A 7669-nucleotide genomic window follows, 5' to 3' on the forward strand; every position below is an offset into this window, starting at 1 on the left:
TATGCGCATAACCTTTGGGTTTGGTATTTGAAGCTTTGCATGATCTTTTGTTTGGAATGGTGATTCTGTCGCAATTTTTTTTGTCTACATTGCGAGAATGAACATCACCAATTTCTACTTCATCCTGGATTAATAAGTCATCCTCAGTGTCTTCGTCGGTACTGTAGTAGTAGCTCTGCTCATCAGTATTCTCGTCAGAGAAAAAGTCATTCTAGTTCTCTTCTTCGTAGTAGTCATTGTCACTGCTACTATTATTGTAGTTATCTACCCTTGGATCATTTGTTTCACCTAGTTATATAAACATAATATCAGCAAATAATATGAATAACAAAAATTTAAATTTGTATGTATTTAAGAAGATGAAAGACATACATATGTCCGGATTTGAGCATGAAGCATATTGGAATTCTGATTCCAAATTTTTTTTGATCAAATTTTTGAATTTCTCAATCCTGAATGATTTTTGCTTCTCTTTTTCACCATAGAAAACATAATCCTTATATTGTAGACATATAAAAAGATCCGTAATTTGATGTTTGAATGGTTAAAAAACGCAGCTTTCTTTGTTATGTATGATAAATATTTACTAATACTCACCATTTGATGCAGAGCAACTCGTCCAATGATTTCTCGTCAGAGTACTGGTTTCAGGAGTTGTACAATGTAATGACTGCATATTGGTGATGTCCTTCATCACAGTATTCATATAGTCAATGTTTTGCTGTGAAGTGATAGTTGACATTGGAGTTTTAACTGAGGTGAGGTTGAGGGAAGTAAATCAGTCATTATTTTTGTTAGGAAATATAACTCAACGCCATTAATCTACTAATGTGGCTTTCTGAAAATATTTAGTCAGTCTTGAGAACTAACCACTTTCAAAATCTTGTTGTTGTGCAGAAGCTGGAGATTGGTTGTTGATTGGTGACACAACATTTCTATCCAGCATCAAAGGTAAATTAGTAATATCTCTGAAAACTCTATTGAAAGCTGAAGTAATTGGTACAGAGCCATTTTGATTTGGTCTATTGAGTGTTTGATAAGAACTTGTTTCTAAACCTCTTGATTCTATACGGCTTCTTTTGTTAGAATTTCTGGAATTTTCTTGATATGGAGCTGTGAAATCCAGCTTCTCCGTCATGTTGTCTAGCGGAAAAGAGGTTTAGAGATTGATAATCTCTATCCATGTGAATATTATATGTAAGTTTTGATGGTACCAACTAATGTGAACCCCTAAAATTATGGTTTTATTGTATAAATTTTGCAGGAAATTTTGGTCAATCAAACAGGTTTAGACTGAAAATCCATGAGTGATATTAAATGAACAATTATAGTAATTGTAGACCGTAATTTGTTACATAGATTAGGGGACCTGATTATTTGCAGTTAGAATCTATCTTATTTAAGAACGTAGATTTAGAAGTATTGTTTTTTTGTTATAAATATCTATAATTTCATTTAAATACTAACTATGTGTTCTTTTTATATTTTACAGACCTTACAAATTTTTTCATGGCCGCCAATTTATTCTTATCGACAAAGTACCCATCTTATTAAGGACGCAGGTTTGTTTGAACTTCTCTTTATTTGAAACTTTCCAATGACATATTAGGCTATAATAGTTATTGGAGAATCTATACTGCTGCAAATTAAAACTTGTTCATACGTCATTCCACCAATAAATATTTAAATTAACAAAACATTAATAATTTTATTTTGGTAGTGAATGGAAATTGAAAGAGAAGTTTATTTTTTCAATAGTTTAAGATAAAAAAAAGATTGGTGATTATTTATTCCATAATAGTGTAGAAATAACTTCTCTGGCAGAAAATCCCTTATTAGAAAATAAACTGAAAATGTCAGAAAACGAAAATGAATCTAAAATGAAATCACCATATCAAGAAACCCAATCTTGACTTCAAGTCAGTCCTTCTTCTCAACTTTGATTTGAACTCCCTTCAATTTGTTCTTGGAAACATTATTCTGTTCATAATCCCCACACATGCCTCCTTTGGATTATCTAGATCAACACATTATGGCATTTTGTTTTCTTCAAACTTAAGTGTTGTAGCCTTAACATCATTTTTTCCTCTGCTTCCGGATTCATTGGATTCTGCACACACCTTCTTTGAAGAGGATGATTGTTCAGGCGTATCAGCATTACATGGGTAGACACGTTTATAAGAGGGAGAAATTGACTCAGTAGTCTCTTGACTATAAGTCAAGGCAAGGTGAACCTAGGAAAAGCCAAAAGATATATTTGTTAATATATTTGTCTCTGTTTCAAATTCAGAGATTAAAACTTGATTCCGTAAGGAATAGATAACATGATCACCAGAGACAATTGAAGTTGGGTTCACCATTTCATTTGATTCCATAATTTCTTGCTCTGCTAGAAGTCCCTCTTTGGAAAGGATTTTAGAAACCTTTTATGAATCCTTTACTTCCCAAATGTTATCTCGCTCCACACACACCAAAAATGCAAATGTTTTTCCAAGTATGGTTTTGATAGCGCTGGGTAAATCTTCAAAATCTGTAATCTAATATTTGAACAATTATAATTTCTTAGTTTTAAACAAATTAGAAAAGATATGAGAAATCAAGAATTTACGGATTACTTCATCAAATGAACCACCAAGAAGAGACGCTGCAGATTCTCCAATAATCTCACAAGCTATGCTATCAAATAACAGAAATTTTGTCTCTGCAGAATTGTCCATGACTTTGACATAAATCATGTATCTACGACCACAAGCAAGGAATGTTATTAGTTACAAATTTATAAATGCATTATCATTTGATAAAACCATTGAATCGATTCTCACCTTGCAATAAAATTGGAGACAACTAACTTGCAAACCTCACACTAGAATTTTGGTTTTTGTGCTTCTTTATTCGAAGAGGAAGCTCCATCATGTATGTGAGTCACTTTTTTTTATTACAGGCACGACAACTAAAGTAATACCAAGACCAGTCGGTATCGATTGCGTAGATGGTTACACTTAGTCTCACTTTTCCAACCTGTAAATAAAAATATACATCAGCAATTTATTTGCCGAGTGATGATAATGTAACTAATAGAACCATTTATACAAATGTTGATTTTCAAACATTTTGTTCCCAACCTCAACCGATTCGAGAAGTGATGCAATGGTTTTCCTTGGAAATTGAGTGGTGTCTTCTTGGATGACAGGCACAATCTGTAGCGGTGGAGCAGTTTCACGAAAAGCAAGAGACAAGCCGTCATTTGGAATACTGTATGTTTTCAAAGGCCATGTGTTAGTGGTAGGTTTTCTAGAACACGTTTTTTATTCATATGTCAACAATTTTAATACTTACGATCTTATAAAGACATCAACTTCACTCAAAGTTGGATTGAGATGGACTTGTGATGCATCATAAGAATTAGACAGATATTTACTTCCTGCACACAATAATACAAAAATCCATCATATTTGTAATCTATATTCTGTTTTTTTATACAGAAAGGTGAGGCCAGGATATTACCTTTGTATATTTTGAGTTTGACAAACCTGAGGACACAAACAACAATGATCCGATTTGCTATCTGACAGCATCTGAAAACTTTGTCAGCGAATGATCCCCACAAGGTACAGGATAGCCTCTCGTCCCTATATATTGTATAAAAGTTTCTATTAGTTAACCGTATACCAAATACATAAAAGTAGATTGGTCAAAGATTTTAAATTTCGTCTCGCATCTCAAACACGAGTTTGTGCATTGTCTTGTTGTTAACTTCAACAGTCTTCATATCACCAACGTTCACCACTTGACCAATCACATTTGTTAATTTTGATCATAAAAATACAAAGAATTAGATTTTTTTATTTTATCAAACATAACTATGTAGAACTAAACATTGTACAACGTTTCTACTTACCAATCAGCATGTTAGTGTTGAACTTAGGATCTTCAACCTTTGCAAATTTTGTCAAACTTAGGAAGATTGAATCTGATTTAGGATCACTCACAGCAACATAGGTCCCATTTACAAAACTCAGTTTGTATAAATGAGTGGTCAGACGGAATTGACCAACAGCATGAGTCAGAGAGAATGTTTCGATGAACCTCCATGAACCAATTGGTAGATGGTTGGCGTATCGGTTGACCAAGTCTTTTTCACGGTTCCATGAATTTTCATGCCCTATAAATTAATATAGTTTAAGTTAAGATAAGTAAAAGTTGTATATAGATAGATGGTTTTTATAAAACTCGATACTGACCGTCACATCAGCCAATATAAGCTCAAGTGTCTCTCCGGTGATGGCTGTATAATGGCGCCAATTATGCAGGACTTTGACATGGATTCTCCATGCGGTCTTGTAAGGACGAATGTTTCTTAAGAAAGCGAAAGATGCTGCCATTTTGATTGTATAGTTTTGAGCTTTGTTTGACTGTGGATGTGTTTGGCTGTCGATGTTTGTTGGTGAGGCACTGTTTATATAGCTTGCAATTGGGATTTGTTATGATTGCGTATCGAATTTTGAGAATATTTGAGATCTTAGTTGTTTTGGAAGGTTTGATTTTGGTTTAGTAGAATTGAGTTTTTTACGTTCAATATTTATCATGTTTGCAAATTTAAATGTGATGATGAAGATTGTATATGATTGATTGATGATTCTGATTTGCTAATTTTGCAGAAAATTAAGTATTTTATTTAGGAAGTTAAAGAAGGTTGTTCCAATTTCTATATTTTCGGGTATAGAAAGATAGCTTTAGAGATAATTAGATTTCAATATTTGGTAAAATAATTTATTGGAAAATTAATATGCGAGTTTAGTGGGGAAGAAGTTTATGCGACTTTAATCTCGGATGATTAGATTTCGAATTTGGTAAGATAATTAACTGGAAAATTGATATACGATTATAGTGGGACATACGTGTGATTATTTAACGAAGATGTTTTTGAAAAAAAATAAATTAATAATAATGGCATAGAATTATAAATAATTCTGAATTTAGAAGTCTATAAATAATTCTGAATTTAGAAGTCTTTGTTCACAAAGTTGTTGTGAAAATGTTAATATAGATAGCTTAACAGATGCTATGTGTTCTGAACTAAAGGAAACTTCCATTATTTTATTTTCGGCACTATTATACATATGTATAATGTATCAGTTAAATATCATCAGCATAATACGTATGTAACTTCCATATTTATATTTTGGGTGTCAAATATACGCAAAATCATATTGAAAATTTTTGGTTGAAGATAATTAGATCGCATGTAATATTCTTTTTGACGTTATGGTGTGTAACGTTTATACGTTCTAAAATCAAATACAAATTTCATGCATCTATATGTCTATATACATATTCATGTAAAGATTAATTTTCCATGAAAAAGAGAATGACATATTAAAACCTATAAATGGGCTAGATGTTTAATGGTAGTCTAATTTTGCAATTGTACGTAACGATGAACATTGAATTTCATCACACTTAATCTTTTACATCTATCTAGCGATATTTATGTGAAAGGAAAGAGTTAGGTCAGCCAAAAATATGAAACTAATCATACCTAGTAAACTATAATACATCGATCGGCAACTTATGGTTCCATCAAACACTCTTACACTCTATCTCTTATCTTCCTCCTCCTCTCCACGAACTTAACTTGGTCTACGAGCCTTCAAAAGCACGAAAAGACTCATAGAACTCTGTTTAAAGTATTCTCAGTCTCATGGAACTTTGTCATAAAATATAATATATAAACATATTACACGCACAAAAACACTGCGTATTTTATTGAAATTTTGTGATGTATTGTCAATGTTTCTTTACAAATAGAAGATTTTATTGTTATGACTTTCGTGAAAGAATTGTTTGATAGGGCAAGTACTTACAGTATTTACTTAATAACCAAAAAAGATATGTATATAATTAATCAAGCAGTTTGGTAGATTCGGCGTGAAATGAAAATAACCCCATAAGCGTAATAGCTAAATGACCAATTGTTTTCACCAAAAAAACAAAGAAACATTGTTGAAATAAACTTGAAGAAAGCTTAAGATGGGAGTTAGTCTTAATTCTAACCAAATTGTGTTTACAAAAGAGATAAGGATCAAAGTGTATTTCGAAAATAACTAAATATGAGTGATTCATATTAGTATTAGGATTAGCATAGTTATATATAAAGTTACGTTGAAATGTGATACGACTTATAAGGTTATGTGAGAAAGAGAGATTGAGAGCTTGAGTTTCTTAAATAGTTTTCTTAAGCTAATATACTTTATAATTTTGTGTTCTTAAACAAATTTTACTTTCTATAAACATCATATCGTTAAGTGAATATATGAGCTTCTCTCGTGTATCCTTTGCTTATTTTTGCAAACTATTATGTTCACCTCAACAAGCATCATAATTTACTTACTTACTAATAGCAAACACAATGATTACCCATTTGCATAAATCTTTTAATTTCTTCTAAACTAACAACCCTCTTCGCAATGATGGTAGGATCAATCTAAAACCTTGGTACTCGGCGATATATTTTGAACCAGTAAAAACTTGGAGCATTTTCAAAAATAACATTTTAAAACATTACACATTTCTTTTATATTTCTCCTCTTATAAACATGTCCGAAGAAGGGGTAAGTTAAAAAAATTTATATCTACTTTTTTCTCCCAAAAGACATTACAAAATTATTTTGTGTAGTTGTGTAATATATGTTTAGATTTTATATTGGAGACAATGAGAAGTGTGACATTTGGGATTTCAATAATGTGAAGAGTAGAAGATATATGAGTTTGCAAAAATCAACCACACGTCGTTGTTGGACGGCTACCTGATTCACCGGCCATCGCTCATAATCAGTCTCTCTTTTTTTCTTTTCAGTTTTTTCCCTCAAGTTTTGTTTCATATGATTAACCCACCAAACTTCTAAATACTAGTATTTTGTGTAAGTTTTCTTTTTACTGGGGGGTTTTAATAGCATCATCATCTTTTTATAGAATATCTTTGAAAATTAGTTTAAAACTTATCTCAGCGAGATGAATATCCCACATCTGAACCTAAATTTTGGGCTAAATTGATAAAATAAAAATAAAATTTGGAGGTTACATTTGTAGAAAAAAACTTTATATGGGTAAAATTAAACGTTTGCTATTTTAGTCACGCGCTAGCTGAATCATCATCAGTCCATCACACAGTAGATACGACGTGTTCACCGTCGCACGCGTACAAAAAGCTCGTTGCACGTGTGAACTACGCGCAAAGCAACGAAAACGCAATCTTTGACGCCAACTGTGTCTGACACGTGAATATTCAGAAGAAATAAAGGACGTGGACATAATCTTGACCGCCGAAATATTTTTTGTTTTCAACATGTGGCACCACCGTCTATGTTCGTGGATGCTTCGAAACTGACGACATTATTTTAGAATGGGCCTTGACAGCCCAATCACATAAATACGTGTTCCTACTTTTGTATGCCAGCTCAGCTTTAAATTGGTCCAACTGTGAAAAAAGGAGCTGTTTGGCTTCACCTTCTCGTTCCTACCAATATTTTAGTTTCGTCAAAACAAGAAGTAACCAAAGCTTAAAAACCTGTTTCTGTCGAAATCAGTAGTCATTAAAATAAAGATTGGTGGAAAACTAATTTTAGCGAGATTCTCTTGATTTGGTAGTTGACCAAAAAAAAAAAAAAAA

At 32.2% G+C, this 7669-nt stretch overlaps 1 long non-coding RNA gene across 1 annotated transcript; it reads right to left on the reverse strand.

Moving 5' to 3' along the window:
- On the reverse strand, positions 2132-2935 carry LOC104740896. Its single transcript, XR_760228.2, has 3 exons — positions 2823-2935; positions 2616-2739; positions 2132-2537 (listed from the first exon to the last, which is right to left on the reverse strand). It is a non-coding gene; the product is annotated as an uncharacterized LOC104740896 (long non-coding RNA).

This window comes from Camelina sativa, chromosome 14, assembly GCF_000633955.1.
Source record: "Camelina sativa cultivar DH55 chromosome 14, Cs, whole genome shotgun sequence".
In the NCBI taxonomy this organism is placed as follows: Eukaryota; Viridiplantae; Streptophyta; class Magnoliopsida; order Brassicales; family Brassicaceae; genus Camelina; species Camelina sativa.